Here is a 24,091-nt window from a genome sequence, read left to right as displayed (position 1 = left end):
TTACCAATACTGCCTGTGATATTATTTATTCAATTCATGAAACAATTTACATTTAGTCGATAATTCATCCTGATTTGGCTACTGTATTTGAAACCCCTAGCGGACAACCCTTCTTTGTAATACTGTTAGATTGTTATGGACGCCCGCAACAATAATCATCCCTATGGTAGACGGAGGTAGTGATACCTTCCCATGGAAGAGAATCATGTATTTGAGGAGATCAAAAAATAAAAAAAAAAAACTGTTTTTTTTTGGTTGCTTCCCTCTCAGAACAACCAATATAACATCTGTATTATCCACATGACTGCTCAAAGGTTAGATTTGTGTCAGCTTGCAGAAAGTAAGTGGAAGTATGGTGAAAAAAAATATATCATGGCATTGTGGTTCTTTATCTCAGTACCATTACTCACCCCCTTATCTTCCTCCATTCCGACACCACGGCACTGCCCTGCATTCCAAGTTCAGCCCTAAACTTCCCTACAATATTGATTAAAGTAGCCTATTTCATGTCATAAAGCACATATGTCAGAGTCAAGGCCCGCGGGCCACATCCGGCCCGCGAGAAGGTTTTTTACGGCCCCTGGGATGATCTTGATTTATTATTAGAACCGGCCCGCAGACCGCAGCAAGCCGGCAGCCCGCAGATCTTTTACACGCACCAATACTACATTTCCCACAATGCAACGGTGACGCACCGAGCAGTAGGCTGCTTCATTTCAATATTTATTGGCACAGCAGTTGTCAGCATCACAGTAAAATTAACTTTCAGATACCCATCAAAAATGGCAAAACGGAAGGTGGACACTGAGAACCGGGGGTTTCAAACAAGGTGGGAGTCGGAGGTAGCTGGAAAACCTGTGTGTCTTCTGTGTGGAGAAAGTGTGGCGGTACTGAAAGAGTATAATCTGAGACGACATTATGAAACGAAACACGCGGACAAAAACAAGAATATGGACATGGAACAAAGGCTACAAAAGGCAGAGGAATTAAAACGAGGCCTCAAATCTCGACAGGCTCTGTTCAAAAAGCCAAATCACAAGGCCAGGCTGCTGTCAAGGCCAGTTTTATTTTGGCAGAAGAGATCGCTAAATCAGCCCGGCCATTTACGGAGGGGGATTTCATCAAAAACTGCATGATTAAAGTTTGTGACGAAGTTTGCCCAGAAAAAAGGCAACTCTTTTTAAATGTGAGTCTGAGCAGAAACACCATTGCCGAGAGAGTAGACCAGTTGTCCATCAATCTAAAAGAGCAGCTTGTGAAAAAGGAAAAGATTTCATTGCATATTCCTTGGCTGTGGATGAGAGCACCGACATTTCTGACATTGCCCAGTTGTCAATTTTCATCCGCGGAGTGGACTCCAGCCTAAGCGTGACAGAGGAGTTTTTGGCTTTACGTCCTATGCATGGCACAACTACGGGGCATGATTTGTATGAAGAGGTGTCAAGATGTGTAAATGAGATGGAGCTGCCTTGGGAAAAACTTGTGGGTTTGACAACCGACGGAGCACCTGCGATGTGTGGACACAGGAGCGGACTGGTGGCAAAGATACGGGAAAAGATGCAAGAGGAAAACGCGACAGGTGAGCTGACAGCTTATCATTGTATCATACACCAGGAAGCGTTGTGCGGTAAAGCCTTGAAAATGGAGCATGTAATGAGCATCATCACGCGCACAGTTAACTTTATCAGAGCCAAAGGTTTGAATCACCGCCAGTTCAAGGCATTTCTGACGGAGTTAGAAACGGAGCATGGTGATTTGCCTTATCACACAGAGGTGCGATGGCTAAGCCAGGGAAAGGTGCTTCAAAGATGTTTCGAGCTTCGTGAGGAGATTTGTCTGTTCTTGGACAGCAAAGGGAAAGACACAACACAACTCCGAGACGAAATGTTTCTGTGTGAAATGGCTTTTCTGTGTGACATTACGAGTCATCTGAATGCAATGAACTTGCAGCTGCAGGGTCGGGATCGTGTCATCTCTGATATGTACAGTACAGTGAAGGCATTTAAAACCAAACTGACTCTGTGGGAGACGCAGATGCGGAAAGAAAATTTGAGCCACTTTCCCAGCTGCCAGACCATGAAAGAGAAGCTCTCTACCAGTGCGTTCCCGAGCGCACAGTTGGCTGATAAAATAGGTATGCTTGCCGCTGACTTTCGACGCCGATTTGCTGACTTTGAAGCACAAAAAAGCAGGTTGGAACTGCTCGGTAACCCATTTGCTGTTGACGTGGAAAGCTCACCACCAAACCTCCAAATGGAGTTGATTGACCTCCAATGCAATGATGCACTGAGGGCAAAATATGCGGCAGTGGGTGCTGCGGAGTTCGCCCGTTTCCTCCCCGACACAATGCCCCAGCTGCGCATCCAGGCTGCTCAAACGTTGTCTATGTTTGGCAGCACATACCTGTGTGAACAACTGTTTTCTTTGATGAACTTGAACAAAACATCACACAGAAGTCGACTTACTGCTGAACACCTCCACTCAATTCTGAGGATTTCCTCAGCTCAGAGCCTTACCCCGAACATTGATGAACTTGTGGAAAAGATGGGACACCACCAAGTATCACCCTCAACCTCAAACAAGTGAACATTACTGTGCAATCACATATTTAGAGTTTTTACTCAGTTCAAGTTTAAAAGTTAAAGTTTAATATTTGTTTTCACTGCATGTTACTTCTCCTTAAACAAAGTGTTGTTTTTGATTAATAGATTTTTGCACTTTATTTTATTGTATTTCAATCCAATTATATTTTAAAAATATTTCAGTTGAGTGGATGATAGAAAATTGCTATTATTGTTTTTTTCTTTGAAGTAAATTTAGCCCACTTTTGCTAAAATAGAAAATATAGGCTACTGATGGTGCCTTGAATACCGGTTTCTTTCATTTAATGTTCATGTTATGGGGATTTTTATATAAAGGAAATTTGTCTTTTGTGTCTGTTGAAAATTAAAGATTACTGACAGAGCCATAAGAAAATATTGCTTTATTTATCTGATCATATTGGAATATATTTGTTAGGTTTTCAGTAGGTTCAATTAGGTTCACTAGACTATATGCGTCATTTAAAAATTTTTCAATGAACATTCGAACAGTCCGGCCCTCGGCTTGTAGCTAAATTTTTTATTTGGCCCTCCGTCCATTTGACTTTGACACCCCTGTCATAAAGGGATCAATGATTGGTGTATGCCATTCTTCACTGGAATGTTAATATACATGTATCATATGTGAATATTGTTAAGATGTGTAACAGGCTGATATAGAGAGGATATGCCAGACACTGAGATAGACCTCTTTCCCATCCCTGACTCCATTCCTCTTCCACTGAGAATCAGAGCAACCCTTCATTTGCACCTCCATTTGTCTGCAGTAGACAACATCTTTCCATGTGTGTTTGTCTCTAGTAAACAGTGTGTTTATGTGTGAGAGAGAAAGAGAGTGAGATGAAACCCTTTCAGAGAGTGCTGGACTTGTTAATAGAATCGATCGGGGACTGCCATTTCCCCGACAAGTCCCATAACCTGAGGGTCTTATGGGTCTTCCTATAAATTAAGGGGCCAATGTCTGACATCAGGGTCAACATTTAAAAATGGTTTGAGATACATTTAAATATTATTTTCTTCCAACTTCACATGCGTAGTTACAGGAATAAAAGTATAGGTAACTCAACCTAGCAACAACAAAACATTTACATGTCATTCAAAAGGTCATAAGAAACATGAAAACTGCATGTTTCTTTGTCATGCCTAGTTGCCAGGTCTTTTTGTGTTTTAGTCAACTTCTCTATCATTTATAGCCATGCTAAACATTCCTGAAGAATAAAAAAGACAAACAGCATTTATATATGTTTTAGTAGTTTATAATAAGAATATAATATAATACAATGGGTTAAGTCAACAAAATCATAGACAATAATAATAATAATAATAATAATAACGGAAAGTTTTAAATTCCTCGGTGTTCATATCACCGACAAACTGAAATGGTCCACGCACACAGACCGTATGGTGAAGAAGGCGCAACAGCGCCTCTTCAACCTCAGGAAGCTGAACATATGTGGCATGTCACCAAAAACCCTCACTAACTTTTACAGGTGCACAATTGAGAGAATCCCGTCGGCTGTATCACCGCCTGATACGGTAACTGCACCGCCCACAACCGCAGGGCTCTCCAGATGGTGATTCGGTCTGCACAACGCATCACAGGGGGGCAAACTACCTGCCCCCCAGGACATCTACAACACCCAATGTCACAGGAAGGAAAAAGAGATAATCAAGGACAATAACCACCTGAGCCAATGCCTGTTCACCCAGCTTCCACCCAGAAGGCGAGGTCAGTACAGGTGCACCAAAGCTGGGACAGGGAGACTGAAAAACAGCTTCTATCTCAAGGCCATCAGATTGTTTAACAGCCACCACTAGCACAGAGAGGTGTCTGCCTACCTACAGACTTGATATCATTGGCCACTTTAACAAATGGAACACTAGTCACTTTAATAATGCCACTTTAAGAATATTTACATATCTCCCATTACTCATCATGAAATGTATATACTGTATCCTTCACTATCTATTATTTACTTTCTATTGCATCTTAGCAGCTCTGTCACTGCTCATCCATATATTTTATTCTTATATATTCTCATCCCATTCCTTTACTAGATTGGGTGTATGAGGTTAAGTTGTGGAATTGTTAGATATGACCTGTTAGATACTGTTCCACTGTCGGATCTAGAAGCAGAAGCAATTCGCTACACTCACAATAACATCTGCTAACCATGTATATGTGACCAATACAATTATATTTCATTTGATCTGATTAATAACCAATAATGAAATCATTAAAATCAGTAAAATCTTCAAGCATTGTGTGTGTGAGTGTATCTGAAAACTAGACGTAAAATTATTGCTTCCTCTGTCCTTGTTTCCTCCACTTCTTGCCTCTAATTGAAAGGGCATTGTTGCTTGAGGGGAGGAACCTTCACTCCTTTCTCCCAGTGTGCTTTGAGAGGGAGGGGAGGAATGGGGGGAAACAAGGGGAGACTCTCAATTGCATTTCATTGATTCCTCACGTCCTCTCCTCGTTTCCTTCTCATAACCTATTGGATAAGAAGTTGAGAAGGGAAGAATCTCTGACCTTCTCATTCAATGGGTTTTGAGAAGGAGACGAAGAGAGAGTGTCACGACTCCTACCGAAGGTGGCTCCCCTTCGCGTTCGGGTGGCGCTCGGCGGTCGTCGTCGTCACCGGCCTACTAGCTGCCACTGATTTTTTTCCTCCCCCTCCTTGTCTGTTTATTGGTTACGCCTGTAGTTAATTTGGTTATTAGTTGGGCTTTATTAGCCAGCCAGCCCGCCTGCTCTTTGTGCGGGATTGTTCTATGTGTACTTGTCGTGCACGCATGTCTGGCACGCTGTGTCGTGCACGGGAGCTGTTTTTCGGATACAGTTTAGTTCCCCTGTGGTTTGGGGTATTTGTGTTGAGTGGCGTCAGCTTTTTCACCTGGTCGGTGTTTTAAAGACGTGCCTACTCTGAACTCTCTGTCTCCTGCGTCTGACTCCTTCCTCCACGACACCCCGGACATTACAGAGAGGATTGAGATTCTCCCAAGTACAGAGGAAGCAAGTATTTGACAGCTATTAAAGCCCCCATGCAGTCTATGTAACTGCAAATAAAAAGACAAACTAAGAGTTCATCATTACTTGAAGACATGAAGGTCAGTCAATGCGAAAAATTTCAAGAACTTTGAAAAAGTTTCTTCAAGTGCAGTTGCAAAAACCAAGTGCTATGATGAAACTGGCTCTAATGAGGACCGCCACAGGAAAGGAAGACCCAGAGTTACCTCTGCTGCAGAGGATAAATTCATTACAGTTACCAGCCTCAGAAATTGTAGCCGAAAGAAACGCTTCACAGTGTTCAAGTAACACACACACATCTCAACATCAACTGTTCAACGGAGACTGCGTGAATCAGGCATTCATTGTCGAATTGCTGCACTGAATCCACTACTAAAGGACACCAATAAGAAGAAGAAACGTGTTTGGGCCAAGAAACACGAGCAATGGACATTAGACTGGTGGAAATTTGTCCTTTGGTCTGATGAGTCCAAATGTGAGATTTTTGGTTCCAACCACCGTGTCTTTGTGAGACGCAGAGTAGGTGAACAGATGATCTCTGCATGTGTGGTTCCTCCCGTGAAGCATGGAGGAGGAGGTGTGATGGTGTGGAGGTGCTCTGCTGGTGACACTGTCTGTTATTTATTTAGAATTCAATGCACACTTAACCAGCATGGCTACCACAGCATTCTGCAGCGATATGCCATCCCATCTGGTTTGCCCTTAGTGGGACTATCATTTGTTTTTCAACAGGACAATGACCCAACACACCTCCAGGTTGTGTAAGGGCTATTTGACCAAGAAGGAGTGTGATGGAGTGCTGCCTCAGATGACCTGTCCTCCACAATCACCTGACCTAAACCCAATTGAGATGGTTTGGGATGATTTAGACCGCAGAGTGAAGAACAAGCAGCCAACAAGTGCTCAGCATATGTGGGAACTCCTTCAAGACTGTTGGAAAAGCTTTCCAGGTGAAGCTGGTTGAGAGAATGCCAAAAGTGTGCAAAAGCTGTCATCAAGGCAAAAGGTGGCTACTTTTGAAGAATCAAAATATAATAAGTATTTAACACTTTTTTAGTTACTACATGATTCCATATGTGTTATTTCATAGTTTTGATGTCTTCACTATTATTCTACAATGTAAAAATGAAGAGAAACCCTTGAATGAGTAGGCATGTCCAAACGTTTGACAGGTACTCTATTTACATACACATCCCTGATTGGCTGATAGTATGGTTTAGAGCCAACCCCCTAACCCAGATGAACAGTCATTGGTCTATTATAAATCAGATCACATTGTGATGTCATGATGTGGACCAAAAGTTCCATCACCACCTGACCAGGTTGAAATTCAATACTTTTTTCCAAATAACTTTTACACAAAAACTGCATTATCATCATTATCACAATTTCAGAGTTTTATTTCAACCTCATAGTAGGGACGAGACAATACCAGTATCGCGATACTCGTTAGTATCGTGGCAATCAAACACTAATGTTGGAAACAAACATCATATGTTGTCATCCAGAGTCACATTTATTAATTTTCCAACCTGTAGCACACAGTATTTTTCATACAGCAGGTTATTAAAGGACTAAAGAGTTTGATCTGCTTCTTGTTTTCATGTTTGCCATGGAAAAAAATATTGTGATACTGACGTCGTCCCAGCTCTACCTCATAGTGTGTGTGTGGAAATACACTATATATATAAAAGTATGTGGACACCCCTTCAAATTAGTGCATTCGGCTATTTCAGCCACACCCTTTGTTGACAGGTGTATAAAATCGAGCACACCGCCATGCAATCTCCATAGACCAACATTGGTAGTAGAATGGCCTTACTGAAGAGCTCAGTGACTTGACACTTCAACGTGGCACTGTCATAGGATGCAAGTCAGTTCGTCAAATTTCTGCCCTGGTCAACTGTAAGTGCTGTTATTGTGAAGTGGAAATGTCTAGGAGCAACAATGACTCACCAGCAAAGTGGTAGGCCACACAAGCTCACAGAATGGGACCGCTGAGTTCTGAGGTGCGTAGTGAGTAAAAATCATTGTGCAACCCTCACTACCAAGTTCCAAACTGCCTCTGAAACAACGTCAGCACAATAACTGTTCGTCGGGAGCTTCATGAAATGGGTTTCCATGGCCGAGCAGCCGCACACAAGCCTAAGATCACAATGTGCAATGCCAACCATCGGCTGGAGTGACGTTAAGCTGGATTCTGAAGCAGTGGAAACGTGTTCCGTGGAGTGATGAATCACCCTTCACCATCTGGCAGTCCAACGGATGAATCTGGGTTTGGCATATGCCAGGAGAACGCTACCATAGTGCCAACTGTAATGTTTAATGGTTCGGGCTAGGCCCCTTAGTTCCAGTGAAGGGAAATCTTAACACTACAACATTCAATGACATTCTAGATGACTCTGTGCTTCCAACTTTGTGGCAACATTTTGGGAAAGGCCATTTCTTGTTTCAGCATGACAATCCCCCTTGCACAAAGCAAGGTCCATACAGAAATGGTTTGTTGAGATCGGTGTGGAGGAACTTGACTGGCCTGCACAGAGCCCTGAACTCAACCCAATCGAACACCTTTGGGATGAATTGCAATGCTGAACCAGGCCTAATCTCCCAACATCAGTGCCTGACCTCACAAATGCTATTGTGGCTGAATGGAAGCAAGTTCCCACAGCAATGTTCCAACATCTAGTAGAAAGCCTTCCCAGAATAGTGGAGGCTGTTATAGCACCAAAGAGTGTAACAAATCCATATTAAGGCCGATGATTTTGGAATGAGATGTTCGACGAACAGCTGTCCACATACTTTTGGTAATGTAGTGTTTTCTTTAAAAAACGGAAAAATCACGTTTTTAACTGCACTGCCCCTTTAACATTTTTAGACAGTGCCAGACTGACTGACTGCACTTCCATAATACCCATGGCCTGTCCAGAAACAACTCCTAGCCCCTACTGACCAGAGTATAGAAACTTGTGGCGATCTGAGAGTGATTGATGTGGGGTGACATGGTGAGAGCTACACCTTACCCTCTGAAAGGCTTAGTGGAATTTGTGGTATTCCTCTCAGATCTCCAGAAGTTTCTAGGGGTAGGGGCTGCTTCTGGAAAGGACTCAACATCCCTGCGGGTATGTGGTGGTCCTACAGCATGACTCGAGGTATTGGTTGGATGTTCCATTCATTCCAGCTAGTTAGATGTGTCACCACTGACTATCTATATCTAGGGGCATGTGTCTAGTCTAGCAATAGATACTGTTGTTTTATCAATGGTTAGTTAGGTAACTAGGATATATCAGTCAACTAACCATTTTAAAGTAACAGCAGTTCATTAACAAGTCAATACACACTAAATCTGTTATGCAGGTGAATGAGGACCCAAAAGCGACTTAGCGAAAACAGAGTCTTTATTCCAGTATATGGCAAAAGTAATAATCCAGGAAAAATCAAGAAGAAAACAAAACAGGAAAAAACTTAAATCCACTTGTAGTAACGAGGACAGACTGGAGACTCGACCATTGACTGCAGGTTGCTTCGGGAAGGCACCGACCGTAGCAGACTAAGACACCTGCTCACACGCAGCATCTGAAGGAGACAAGACACGACAGAGCGAGACAAGGACACAGCACAGCGAACATCATACAAGGATCCGACAAGGACAGAAGTGGAAAACAAGGGGAGAAATAGGGACTCTAATCAGAGGGCAAAATAGGGGACAGGTGTGAAAAGACTAAATGAGTTCTGGACTAAATGGAGGCTTGCTTTTGGTGGTATTCTGAGTTAGGAGAATGAGGAACAGCTGGGAGCAGGAACGGAACGACTATAGAGAGAAGAGAGAGAGATACAGGAGGGAGAGAGAGAGGGATAGAAAAAGGGAACGAACCTAATAAGACCAGCAGGGGGAAACGAACAGAAGGGAAAGCACAAGGACAAGACAATATATGACAAAACATGACAAAATCTTATGCAATTGAGAAATCTTACTTTATCGTGGCACTGTATGGGCAGCTATTAATCGATTAATAATTATTTAATATATAATAGATTAAAAGGGTGAACTCCTACTTTGAAAGCACAGAAAGTATTGGCTATGCACTTAACCAATGGCAGGCATTCCACATTTAAACCCACCCACACGTGAAAATCCACATTTCACATTTTGTTTTGTTTGTTTGGTTTTATATGAAAAAATGAAATACAAGGCATTTAATCGAAGCCACTTTCACGTTCCCGATTGCTCCCTTTTAACTCGGAAAAACAAACGATCAAAACATATATGGACAGTAATCTTACCCCAGGAATTTTGACTTAATGTTGTCCATGACGTAAGCTAATTATCCTGAAAGCAGTAACAACATAGACACCAAAATGGCTGTCAATTCCCTTAATTTTGGCTGTTGTTCAATCGCAGTATCCAGAACTGTATCACTGTCACCATTCCTGAATCACCTGACATTGCACGATAATCTCCCCACAAAACTAAACAGCTAGACATCAAATACACCTCAAACAACTATTATGCATCATTATTGAAGAGCCCCGTTAATGACCGTATTGATTTTAGTTTGATCTTGTTAGAATTACTCTAATAGAAAGAGTAACTTTATCTCGCAATCCATACAATATGGAGATGTGCCCATGATAACTGTTTTCACAACATAACGTACGGAGTTACGAAATGTTACGAGGTTACAGTGGACTTCCGAGATCTCCATACAAAAAACGAGTTCAACAGCAATGTCCAGGAATTTCACAGGATCAAGTTCATTGTGTTATTCAATTGTTAAATGCTTAGTTTATGATATAATGACAAACAGAAGTCTCATGTAAGGAAAGAAAGGTAGTGTTTTATGTCACACGATTTTTGCCAAATCTGTGAAGACTCCAAGCATGAGAAATTGTTTAAACAGGTTTTGAAGGTATCCGTCTTCCCCCTTATATCTTAATGTATTTGTGTAAAAAAAAAACAAGGAAAATGATTCAGCTAGCTCCAAACAGTTGTCCATTACAAGAAATGGTACCCTAGTTTATAGAAAGACCCACATGCACAGCAACACAGCTGCCCTAGGGGCAGAGAGAGGAGTGCAGCAGCAGGGAGAGGGAGAAAGGCACATGAAAACAAGAAAAAGTGTGATTTATAATGATCTCACTTTGTTTGAGGACACTGCATACTGAATGAGGGACAGAGAGGGGGAATAAGACAGGGAGAAGGAGAAAAAGAGCAATAAAAGCTAGATTTATATGGAGTTGGCCCTCTTCTGTCACCAGTGATCCCATAGGAGCTGGCAGACTCTCAGGTCTGGTTTCATCGTCATGGAGACGGAGACAGTGCTCCACTCTCCCTGGATGGGTGTAGGGCTAGGACTATAACCCCTGCACTCCTTTCCTGCACGAACCCAATCATATTTTACCCTCTCTCCCTGTGTGACGTCTGGCTGAGCCTCAGGTATGGATTATTTGTAGCAGTAGAAAGCAGAATGAGTGATTCACAGACCTTGAGAGGTAATGACCACTCAGAAAGACCCAATCTGAAGAACAGAAAGGAACGAGTCCACAACCATGTTATTGGTAATAAACAAGACACACGCACACACACACACACACACACACACACACACAGATGATGATGGAGGTGACATGTGCTATTGCCTAGATGCAGGGGAGAGGAGGGATGAAAGAGACAAGACAAGAAATATGCTCAATTTTCCCCTGGAGGGAGAACATTTGACAGCCATAATAATGCATCCAACAATCAGACTCATGTACAATAAACAGTAATATATACAGTACCAGTCAAAAGTTTGGACACACCTACTCATTCCAGGGTTTTTATTTATTGTGCTATTTTCTACATTGTAGAATAATAGTGAAGACATCAACTATGAAATAACACATTGAATCATGTAGTAACCAAAAAAGTGTTAAACAAATCAAAATATATTTTATATTTGAGATTCTTCAAAGTAGCCACCCTTTGCCTTGATGACAAATTTTCACACTCTTGGCATTCTTTCAAACAGCTTCTTGAGGTAATCACCTGGAATGCATTCCAATTAACAGGTGTGCCTTGTTAAAAGATAATTTGTGGAATTTATTTCCTTCTTCATGCGTTTGTGCCAATCAGTTGTGTTGTGACAAGGTAGGGGTGGTATACAGAAGATAGCCCTATTTGGTAAAGGACCAAGTCCATATTATGGCTACATCGGTTAAATTAGCAAAGAGAAACAACAGCCCATCAAATCAAATCAAATTGTATTTGTTGCATGCGCCGAATTACTTACAAGCCCTTTTAACTAAACTAACAACACAGTTTTAAGAAAAAATAAGTGTAAAGTAAAAAAAATAGATGAGTAAAAAATAAGAAATAACAGTAACAAATAATTAAAGAGCAGCAGTAAAATAACAATAGCGAGGCTATATATATATATACAGGGGTACTGGTGCAGAGTCAATGTGTGGGGGCACCGGTTGTAGGTAAAATTAAAGTGACTATGCATAGATAACAAACAGAGTAGCAGCAGCGTAAAAGAGGGGGGGGGCAATGATAATATTCTGGGTAGCCATTTGATTAGCTGTTCAGGAGTCTTATGGCTTGGGGGTAGAAGCTGATAAGAAGTATTTTGGACGTAGACTTGGCGCTCCGGTACTGCTTGCCATGCGGTAGCAGAGAGAACAGTCTATGATTAGGGTGGCTGGAGTCTTTGACCATTTTTAGGGCATTCCTCTGACACCGCCTGGTATAGAGGTCCTGGATAGCAGGATGCTTGGCCCCAGTGATGTCCTGGGCCATACGCACTACACTCTGTAGTGCCTTGCGGTCGGAGGCTGAGCAGTTGCCATACCGGGCAGGGATGCAACCAGTCAGAATGCTCTCGATGGTGCAGCTGTAGAACCTTTTGAGGATCTGAGGACCTATGCCAAATCTTTTCAGTCTCCTGAGGGGATGACAGTTTGTTGGTGATGTGAACACCAAGGAACTCAAAGCTCTCAACAGCTCTGTCGATGAGAATGGGGGCGTGCTCGGTCCTCCTTTCCTGTAGTCCACAATCATCTCCGTTGTCTTGATCACGTTGAGGGAGAGGTTGTTGTCCTGGCACCACAGGTCTCTGATCTCCTCCCTATAGGCTGTCTCATCGTTGTCGGTGATCAGGCCTACCACTGTTGTCTCATCGGCAAACTTAATGATGGTGTTGGAGTCGTGCCTGGCCATGCAGTCATGAGTGAACATGGAGTACAGGAGGGGACTGAGCACGCACCCCTGAGGGGCCCTCATGTTGAGGATCAGCATGGGGGATGTGTTGTTACCTACCCTTACCACCTGGGGGCGGCCCATCAGGAAGTCTAGAATCCAGTTGCAGAGGGAGGTGTTTAGTTCCAGGGTCCTTAGCTTAGTAATGAGCTTTGAGGGCACCATTGTGTTGAACGCTGAGCTGCAGTCAATGAATAGCATTCTTACATAGGTGTTCCTTTTGTCCAGGTAGGAAAGGGCTGTGTGGAGTTCAATAGAGATTGCATCATCTGTGGATCTGTTGGGGTGGTATGCAAATTGGAGTGGGTCTAGGGTTTCCGGGATAATGGTGTTGATGTGAGCCATGCCCCTGAACAGGCAGTTAACCCGCTGTTCCTAGGCCGTCATTGAAAATAAGAATTTGTTCTTAACTGACTTGCCTAGTTAAATAAAAGGTAAAATAAAAAAATAAAAATGACCAGCCTTTAAAAGCACTTCATGGCTACAGACATGAGTGCTACAGTTCGGTAGTCATTTAGGCAGGTTACCTTAGTCTACTTGGGCACAGGGACTGTGGTGGTCTGCCTGAAACATAATAATATTCCAGACTCAGTCAGGGACAGGTTGAAAATGTCAGTGAAGACACTTGCCAGTTGATCATCGCAAACTCCAAGTACACGTCCTGATAATCCATCTGGCCATGTGGCCTTGTGAATGTTGACCTGTTTAAAGGTCTTACTCACATTAGCTACATAGAGAATGATCACACAGTTGTCCGGAACAGCTGGTGCTTTCATGCCTGTTTCAGTGTTACTTGCCTCGACGCGAGCATAGAAGTAATTTAGCTCATCTAGTAGGCTCGTGTCACTGGGAAGTTCGTGGCTGTGCCTCCATTTCCCATTACTTGAAGACATGAAGCTCAGTCAATACGGATCATTTCAAGAACTTTGAACGTTTCTTCAAGCGCAGTCGCAAAAACTATGAAGCGCAATGATGAAACTGGCTCTCATGTGGACCGCCACAGGAAAGGAAGACCCAGAGTTACCTCTGCTGCAGAGGATAGGTTCATTAGAGTTACCAGCCTTAGAAATTGTAGCCCAAATAAATGCATCACAGATTCAAGTAACAGACACATCTCAACATCAACTGTTTAGAGGAGACTGTGTGAATCAGGCCTTCATGGTCGAATAGCTGCAAAGAAATCACTACTAAAGGACACCAATAAGAAAAAGAGACTTGCTGGGCCAAGAAACACGAGCAATGGACATTAGACCATATCTCAGACTGGCAAATAAAAATAAAAGATTAAGATGGGCAAAATAACACAGACACTGGACAGAATAACTCTGTCTAGAAGGCCAGCATCCTTGAGTCGCCTCTTCACTGTTGACGTTGAGACTGGTGCTCTGCGGGTGCTATTTATTGAAGATGCCAGTTGAGGTCTTGTGAGGCGTCTGTTTCCCAAACTAGACACATTAATGTACTTGTCCTCTTGCTCAGTTCTGCACCTGGGCCTCCCACTCCTCTTTCTGTTCTGGTTAGAGCCAGTTTGCCCTGTTCTGTGAAGGGAGTAGTACACAGCATTGTACGAGATACTCAGTTTCTTGACAATTCCTCACAGGGAATAGCCTTAATTTCTCAGAACAAGAATAGACTGACAAATTTCAGAAGAAAGATCTTTGTTTCTGGCCATTTTGAGCCTGTTATCGAACCCACAAACACTGATGTTCCAGATACTCAACTAGTCTAAAGAAGGCCAGTTTTATTGCTTCTTTAATCATGACAACAGTTTTCAGCTGTGGAGAATATTTACAAAAGGGTTTTCTAATGATCAATTAGTCTTGTAAAGTTATAAACTTGGATTAACTAACACAATGTGCCATTGGAACACAGACAACGGGCCTCTGTAAAAAAAAAAAAATCTATCGTTTCCAGTAGTGTCACGCCTTGGTCATTGTATCTTGTGTTTTTGTTATATGTTTGGGTAGGCCAGGGTGTGACATGGGTTTATATGTTGTATTTCGTATTGGGGTTTGTATTAATTAGGAGTGTGTATTAGTAGGGGTGTGTCTAGGCAGGCTTGGCTGCCTGAGGCGATTCCTAATTGGAGTCAGCTGATTCTCGTTGTCTCGGATTGGGAACCGTATTTAGGCAGCCTGAGTGCGCATTGTATTTCGTGGGCGATTGTACCTGTCTTAGTGTTAGTCACCAGATAGGCTGTATTAGTTTCATTCGTTTGTTGTTTTCTTCTTCCGTTATTTCATGTACCGCTTTAGCTTCATTAAAAGTCATGAGTAACCTACACTCTGCATTTCGGTCTGACTTTCTTCTAACAGCAGAAGAATATCATTACAGAATCACCCACCACGATTCACAGACCGAGCAGCGTGTGAACTGGCAGGATCTGAAGGAGGACGATATGGATTATACTACGTGGGAAGAAATCGACAGGTGGGCGGCCGACCCAGTGCGAGTTCAGGAGCCCGCCTGGGATTCCCTACAGCAATGCGAAGAGGGCTATACACGGATGGAATCGAAAAGGAGAGCACGGCTATACAGAGCGAAAACGGTAGGTAACGGGGAAAGCGCAGAGAGAGAGAGTGGCAGAGTCAGGAGTCAGACCTGAGCCTACTCTCCCTGTTAATTGTGAGGAGCAGCAATATGAGGACTTCTGGTCTTGGGAGATGATATTAGACGGAAAAGGACCCTGGGCGCAGCCGGGAGAATATCGCCGTCCCAAGGAGGAAATAGAAGTAGCTAAAGCGGAGAGGCGTGAGTATGAGGAGGCAGCACTGCGACGCGGTTGGAAACCGGAAAGTCACCCCAAAAAATTTATTGGGGGGGGCTAAAAGGGAGAATAGTTATGCCAGGTAGGAAACCTGTGCATACTCCCTGTGCTCACCGTTGGGCTAGAGAGACCGGGCAGGCACCGTGTTATGCTATGGAGCGCACAGTGTTTCCAGTGCGGGTGCAGAGCCAGCTGCGACTTATACCAGCCCTTCCTATTGGCCGGGCTAGAGTGGGCATCGAGCCAGGTAAGCTTGGGCAGGCTCGGTGCTCTAGAGCTCCAGTGCGCCTGCACGGTCCGGTCTATCCAGAGCCACCTCTACACACCAGTCCTCCGGTAGCAGCTCCCCGCACCAGGCTTCCTGTGCATGTCCTCGCGCCAGTACCTCCAGTTCCAGCACCACGCACCAGGCCTCCAGTGCGCCTCGCCTGTTCAGCGCAGCCAGTGCTTTTCTCCCCTCCTGCGCTATCGGAGTCTCCCGCCTGTTTAGCGCAGCCAGAGCCTTTCTCCTCTCCTGCACTGCCGGAGTCTCCTGTCTGCCCAGCGCCGCCAGTGCTCCCAGTCGGCCCAGCGCGTCCAGTGCGCCTCGCCTGTTCAGCGCAGCCAGAGCTTTTCTCCTCTCCTGCACTGTTGGAGTCTCCCGCCTGTTCAGCTCAGCCAGAGCCTTTCTCCTCTCCTGCGCTGCCGGAGTCTCCTGTCTGTTCAGCGCCACCAGTGCTCCCTGTCTGCCCAGCGCCGCCAGTCGGCCCAGCGTCACCAGTCTGCCAGGATCCACCAGAAGTGCCAGTCTGCCAGGATCCGCCAGAAGTGCCAGTCTACCAAGATCTTCTAGATCGGCCAGACAACCTTAATCATCCAGGTCTACCAGCCAGCCAGGATTTACCGGAGCCTACTACCTGCCTGAGCTTCCTCTCAGTACTGAGCTTCCTCTCAGTACCGAGCTTCCTCTCAGTACCGGGCTCCCTCTCTGTACCGGGCTTCCCCTCGGTCCCGGGCTGCCCCTCGGTCCCGGGCTGCCCCTCGGTCCCGGGCTGCCCCTCGGTCCCGGGCTGCCCCTCGGTCCCGAGCTGCCCCTCTGTCCCGAGCTGCCCCTCTGTCCCGAGCTGCCCCTCTGTCCCGAGCTGCCCCTCTGTCCCGAGCTGCCCCTCTGTCCCGAGCTGCCCCTCAGTTATGTGGGGATCAGGGTGAGGACTATTAGGCCATGGTCGGTGGAGAAGGTGGATTATCCTAGGACGCGAAGGGGAGGAACTAGGACATTTATGGAGTGGGGTCCACGTCCCCAGCCAGAACCGCCACCATGGACAGACGCCCACCCGGACCCTCCCTATGCTCTTGAGGTGCGTCCCGGAGTCCGCACCTTAGGGGGGGGGTTCTGTCACGCCTTGGTCATTGTATCTTGTGTTTTTGTTATATGTTTGGGTAGGCCAGGGTGTGACATGGGTTTATATGTTGTATTTCGTATTGGGGTTTGTATTAATTAGGAGTGTGTATTAGTAGGGGTGTGTCTAGTTAGGCTTGGCTGCCTGAGGCGATTCCTAATTGGAGTCAGCTGATTCTCGTTGTCTCGGATTGGGAACCGTATTTAGGCAGCCTGAGTGCGCATTGTATTTCGTGGGCGATTGTACCTGTCTTAGTGTTAGTCACCAGATAGGCTGTATTAGTTTCATTCGTTTGTTGTTTTCTTCTTCCGTTATTTCATGTACCTCTTTAGCTTCATTAAAAGTCATGAGTAACCTACACGCTGCATTTCGGTCTGACTTTCTTCTAACAGCAGACGAATATCATTACAAGTAGAGGTCGACCGGCATGGCCAATTAATTAAGACAGATTTCAAGTTTTCATAACAATGTGTAATTAGCATTTTTGGATGCCAATTACAATGCACTCCACGAGGAGACTGCGTGGCAGGCTGCCCAACTGTTACGCAATTGCAGCAAGGAACCAAGGTAAGTTGCTAGCTAGCATTAAACGTATCTTATAAAAAACAATCAATCTTAACATAATCACGAGTAAGCTACACATGGTTGATGATATTACTAGTTTATCTAGCTTGTCCTGCGTTGTATACAGGGTATAATCATTGTGGTGCCTGTTAATTTATCATCGAATCACAGCCTACTTCGCCAAACGGGTGGTGATTTAACAAGCACATTTGTGAAAAAAGCACTGTCGTTGCACCAATGTGTACCTAAACATAAATGCCTTTCTTAAAGTCAACACACAAGTATATATTTTTAAACCTGCATATTTAGTTCATATTGCCTGCTAACATTAATTTCTTTTAACGAGGGAAATTGTGTCACTTCTCTTGCGTTCTGTGCTAGCAGAGTCAGGGTATATGCAGTAGTTATTATATTATATATTATTATTATATATAGTTTGGGCCGCCTGACTCGTTGCAAACTGTGTGAAGACCATTTCTTCCTAACAAAGACCGTAATTAATTTGTCAGAATTTTACGTAATTATGACATAACATTGAAGGTTGTGCAATGTAACAGCAATATTTAGACCTGGGGATGCCACCTGTTAGATAAAATACCGAACGGTTCTGTATTTCACTGAAAGAATAAACGTTTTGTTTTCGAAATGATAGTTTCCAGATTTGACCATATTAATGACCTGAGGCTCGTATTTCTGTGTGTTTATTATATTATAATTAAGTCCATGATTAGTTATTTGACAGAGCAGTCTGACTGAGCGGTGGTAGGCAGCAGCAGGCTCATAAGCATTCATTCAAACAGCACTTTCGTGCGTTTGCCAGCAGCTCTTCTTTGTGCTTCAAGCATTGAGCTGTTCATGACTTCAAGCCTATCAACTACCAAGATTAGGCTGGCAATACTATAATGCCTATAAGAACATGCAAAAGTCAAAGGTATATGAAATACAAATGGTATAGAGAGAAATAGTTATAATATTCCTATAATAACTTCAACCTAAAACTTCTTACCTGGGAATATTGAAGACTCATGTTAAAAGGAACCACCAGCTTTCATATGTTCTCATGTCCCGATCAAGGAACTGAAATGTTAGCTTTCTTACATGGAACATATTCCACTTTTACTTTCTTCTCCAACACTGTGTTTTTGCAATATTTAAACCAAATTGAACATGTTCCGTTATTTATTTGAGAATAAATGTATTTTATTTATGTATTATACTAAGTAAAAATTAAAGTGTTCATTCAGTATTGTTGCAATTGTCATTATTCCAAATATATATATCAAAATCGGCTGATTAATCGGTATCGGCTTTTTTTGGTCCTCCAATAATCAGTAGCGGCGTTGAAAAATCATAATCATTCGACCTCTAGTTTCCAGCTACAATAGTCATTTACAACATTAACAATGTCGACACTGTATTTCTGATCAATTTTATGTTATTTGAATGGACAAAAAAATTGTTTTTCTTTCAAAAACAAGGACATTTCTAAGTGACCCCAAACCATTCAGCCATTCAGTTTGGGCACTTATGTTGGGCCATTTGGCCTGGCTAGCAGTCTGCGTTCCAGTGCCTTCAGAAACTATTCACACCCCTGGACTGTTTCCACATTATGTTGTGTTACACACTGAATTTGAAATGGATTAAATAGAGATTTTTATTTCATAATGTCAAAGTGGAATTATTTTAGAAATGCATAGAGATGAATTCAAATGAAATGTCTTGAGTCAATAAGTATTCAGTCCCTTTGTTATTGCAAGCCTAAATACTGTAAGTTCAGGAGTAAACATTTTCTTGAGTCACATATTAGGTTGCATAGGCTCACTCTTTGTGCAATTATAGTGTTTAATGGGATTTTTGAATGACTACCTCATCTCCGTACCCCACACATGCAATTATCTGTAAGATCCCCCAGAGCATTGATTTTCAAACACACATTAATCCGCAAAGACCATGGAGTTTTTCTAATACATTGTAATGAAGGGCACCTATTGGTAGATTGGTTAAAAAAACAGACTTTGATTATCCCTTTGAGCATGGTTAAGTTATTAATGACATTTTGGATGGTGTATCAATACACCCAGTTACTACAAAGTTACAGGCATCCTTTCTAACTCAAATGCCTGAGAGGAAGGAAACAACTCAGGGATTTCACCATGAGGTCAATGATGACTTTCAAACAGTTACAGAGTTTAATGGCTGTGATAGGAGAAACCTGAGAATGGATCAACAACTTTGTAGGTACTATACTCCAAAATACTAACCTAATTGACAGAGGGCAAAGAAGGAAGCCTGTACAGAATACACGTATTCAAAAACATGCATCCTGTTTGCAACAAAACACTAAAGTAATACTGCAAAAAATTGTGGCAAAGCTTTTTGTCTAGAATACAAAGTTTTATGTTTGGGGAAAATCAAACAACACTTTACTGAATACCACTCTCTATATTTTCAGGAAGAGTGGTGGCTGCATCATGTTATGGGTATGCTTGTAATCAATATGGACTGGGGAGTTTTTTGGGGATAAAAAATAACCGGAATGAAGCTCAGCACAGGCAAAATCCTAGAGGACAACTTGATTCATTCTGCTTTCCACCAGACACTGGGAAATGAATTAATCTTTCAACAGGACAATAACCTAAAACACAAGGCCAAATCTACACTGGAGTTGCTTACAGTACCAAGAAGACAGTGGATGTTACTGAGTGGCCGAGTTACAGATTTGACTTAAATCTCCTTGGAAATCTATGGCAAGACCTAAAAATGGTTGTCTAGAAATGATCAACAACCAATTTGACAGAGCTTGAATAATTTTGAAAGGAATAATGGGAAAATCTTAGAGACTTACCTAGAAAGACTCCCAGCTGTAATCGCTGCCGAAGGTCCTTCTACAAAGCATTGACTCAGGGATGTGAATAAGGATATAGATAGGTGCAGTGAAATGTGTTGTTTTACAGGGTCACCCATATGGCAGCCCGGGAGCAAATTCGGGTTAAGTGCCTTATTCAAGGGCACAGCATGATTTTTCACCTTATCGACTGGAGTATTCAAACCAGCGACCTTTCGGTTACTGGCCCAACGCTCTAAACGCTAGGCTACCTGCCGCTGCCTAGTTCTCATGACAAATATAAACATGTGAAAAGCAATATCACAACATTTCACATAACTTAAGTAAGGAATATATTATTCATCATTAGTGATGGAAAATGGAATAATTTCAAGAACTGGTGGTGGAGTAGCAAACACGTTTTTGCTCTGCACTGTCAAAATGTATTGACTTTTCTAAGAGAACTACATTCAAGAATACTTTAAATTAATGAATAGCTGATTCATTCATTTGGGGACATTATCTCTGAATTTTTAAAAGAACATTTATCAAATAATATCCTTAATTCAATAGTGAACTTATTTATTCATAAAAAACAGAGGTAATTTCCAAAGGAAATTAGTAGTACAGATTTGATGCAAAGGTCTGTGTAGATTAATTTAAACTAGAACAGAGGTCAATTGAAATGTAGTACTAAACATCTGTTGGGTTTAACCCCAAAATATCCAACATGAATATATTTGCAAAAAGATCACTTTTAAGAGATCATTTGTATTAACTTGATAGAACGTTCTAACTCAACACCACATCCTGGGGCAAAAGCTTTCAAATTAGATTTGGGATCAGAGCTGAATGTCAATGAATGCTGGATGTGTGTGTGAACATGTGTGTGAGTGTATTAGCTTCTCCTCTGAGAGCCGAGATTCAGCTGATCAATGGCCTTGTGGGAAATCCAACCAAGAAATCAATTAACTTTACTCCAGTAATACTGTCAATTATGGGGTAGGTGAATATGGGACAGCAACCTAGTAACAATAACTCCTTTTATCTGTCTTTTTGATCTCCTCATAAATCAACCCTAATCTTAACAATTTGGGCTGTGGTAGTACTATTAGAATTCCCTCTAGAATGGAGATAGAGTTTGCCCTAATAGTATACATTGCAGGATAGAGTACGATCTATAGCTCTCACCAGGGGCCCCCCTTTCAAGTTTCTGACTTGAAAGAGTTTCATGGTTTTATTGCCATAAGGGGTAAAATGACAGCTGGTGTTGGCTGGACTTCAAGTAATAAAAAGCCTGCATTTGAAGGCTATATATGATAGACATACACAGAATAAATATGAATTCAATCATAGACATAAAACGACTAAGTAACCACCTGCAGTTCTATAGCAAAGAGTATAAACAAGAATCCTAGACATATTCAAAACAGTTTGTAATCTGAACATTCATTTCATTTGTTGAGATAATAAGGAGATATCTAGGTGGGTGTGAATGTGGATGGAATTATTTTCAGAAAATCAAGACACACACATTTCTCAAATAGACAATGCAGAATGATGGAAGGTGACATTCTCATCATGTATGCTCCTCAATAAATCCTTAAATGGGCAATTCCACCACTTTTCAACCTCATTTTTATTATGTCCAGCCCAATACCAACGTCTACATATGTGAAATGGTGCATGTCTTTGTTTTGTAGAAGAACATTTAAAAAAAAAAAAGTTTATACCTGATGACATCATCAAAAGTTCAAACATTAAAAAAAGGGAATTTCAAACACTTGAGCTTTGCAGTGATGAGGAGAGCAATAAAATAACCCTCCCGCTAGCTAGTAACTTGTTACAGGTTTTGAACATCATAGAAAAACTCACTTTTAATTCTACCTCTGTGATGTCACAGGGAAGCATTTTTTTTTGGAGGGGGGGGGATCTTCTTAATATATGCCATTTAGCAGACGCTTTTATCCAAAGCGACTTACAGTCATGTGTGCATACATTCTACGTATGGGTGGTCCCGGGGATCGAACCCACTACCCTGGCGCTACAAGCGCCATGCTCTACCAACTGAGCTACTCAACGTTCACAGATCATAGAAATGTACCGTTTCACATACACTACATGACCAAAGAAATCTGGACACTGGGTCGTTGAACATCTAATTCCAAAATCATGGGCATTAATATGGAATTGGTCCCCCTTTGCTGCTATAACAGCCTTCACTCTTCTGGGAGGAAGGCTTTCCACTAGATGTTGGAACATTGATGCAGGGACTTGTTTCCATTCATCCACAAGCTCATCAGTGAGGTCGGGCACTAATGTTGAGCGATTAGCACTGGCTCGCAGTCTGTGTTCCAATTCATCCCAAAGGTGTTTGATGGGGTTGAGGTCAGGGCTCTGTGCGGGCCACTCAAGTTCTTCCACACCAATCTCGACAAACAATTTCCGTATGGACCTCGCTTTGTGCACGGAGGCAATGTCATGCTGAAACAGGATTGGTCCTTCCCCAAACTGTTGCCACGAAGTTGGAAGCACAGAATAATCTAGAATGTCTTTGTATACTGTAGCGTTAATATTTCCCTTCACTGGAACTAAGGGGCCTAAACCGAACCATAAAAAAATAGCCCCAGACCATTAATCCTCCTCCACCAAACTTTACAGTTGGCACTATGTATTGGGGCAGGTAGAGTTCTCCTGGCATCCGCCAAACCCAGCTTTGTCCGTTGGACCAGCAGATAGTGAAGTGTGATTCATCACTCCAGAGAACGCGTTTCCACTGCTCCAGAGTCCAATGGTGGCTAGCTCTCCGACACTTTGCATTGCGCATGGTGATCTTAGGCCATGGAAACTCATTTCAATAAGCTCCCGACAAACAGTTATTGTGCTGATGTTGCTTCCAGAGGTAGTTTGGAACTCGGTAGTGAGTGTTGCAACCGAGGACAGATGATTTTTACGCACTACGCGCTTCAACACTCGGAGGTTCCATTCTGTGAGCTTGTGTGCTCTACCACTTCACGGCTGAGCCGTTGTTGCTCGTAGACGTTTCCACTACAGAATAACAGCACTTACAGTTGACCGGGGCAGCTCTAGTAGGGCAGAAATTTGATAAACTGACTTGTTGGAAAGGTGGCATTTTATGACAGTGCTATGTTGAAAGTCACTGAGCTTTTCAGTAAGGCCATTCCACTGCCAATGTTTACCTATGGAGATTGCATGGCTGTGTGCTCTATTTTATACACCTGTCTGCAATGAGTGTGGCTGAAATAACCAAATCCATTCATTTGAAGGGGTGTCCACATACTTTTGTATATATAGTGGATATAGACACTGGTATGGTGCTGGAGATAATGAATAAGAGGTTGAAAAGTGTTGGAATTGCCCTTCAAATTATCTCCTTCAGCAATCCACCCTTCCACAATAAATTATCCAATAGTTTGCTGTTACATTTGGCAAATGAACAGGTACAGATGTAGGATCTTAATTTGATCACTCTTTTGGTACTGAGATTTTTTTCTGCCCCGCAGGAAATGCAGATGAGCTTCGTGATTTACATAAATTCCCTGAAAATCCAAACCAACACACAGTTATATTAACAGTATTGCATTTTTCATGTAGCCTACTTTTGGCTAGCTAATAAAACGTTCAAATCCTGTTGCTACAGGATTATTTAGCTCTGACCATATATGGAC

This window comes from Oncorhynchus gorbuscha, linkage group LG06 (assembly GCF_021184085.1).
Source record: "Oncorhynchus gorbuscha isolate QuinsamMale2020 ecotype Even-year linkage group LG06, OgorEven_v1.0, whole genome shotgun sequence".
Classification (NCBI taxonomy): domain Eukaryota; kingdom Metazoa; phylum Chordata; class Actinopteri; order Salmoniformes; family Salmonidae; genus Oncorhynchus; species Oncorhynchus gorbuscha.
Note: the sequence above shows the minus strand (reverse complement) of the source record.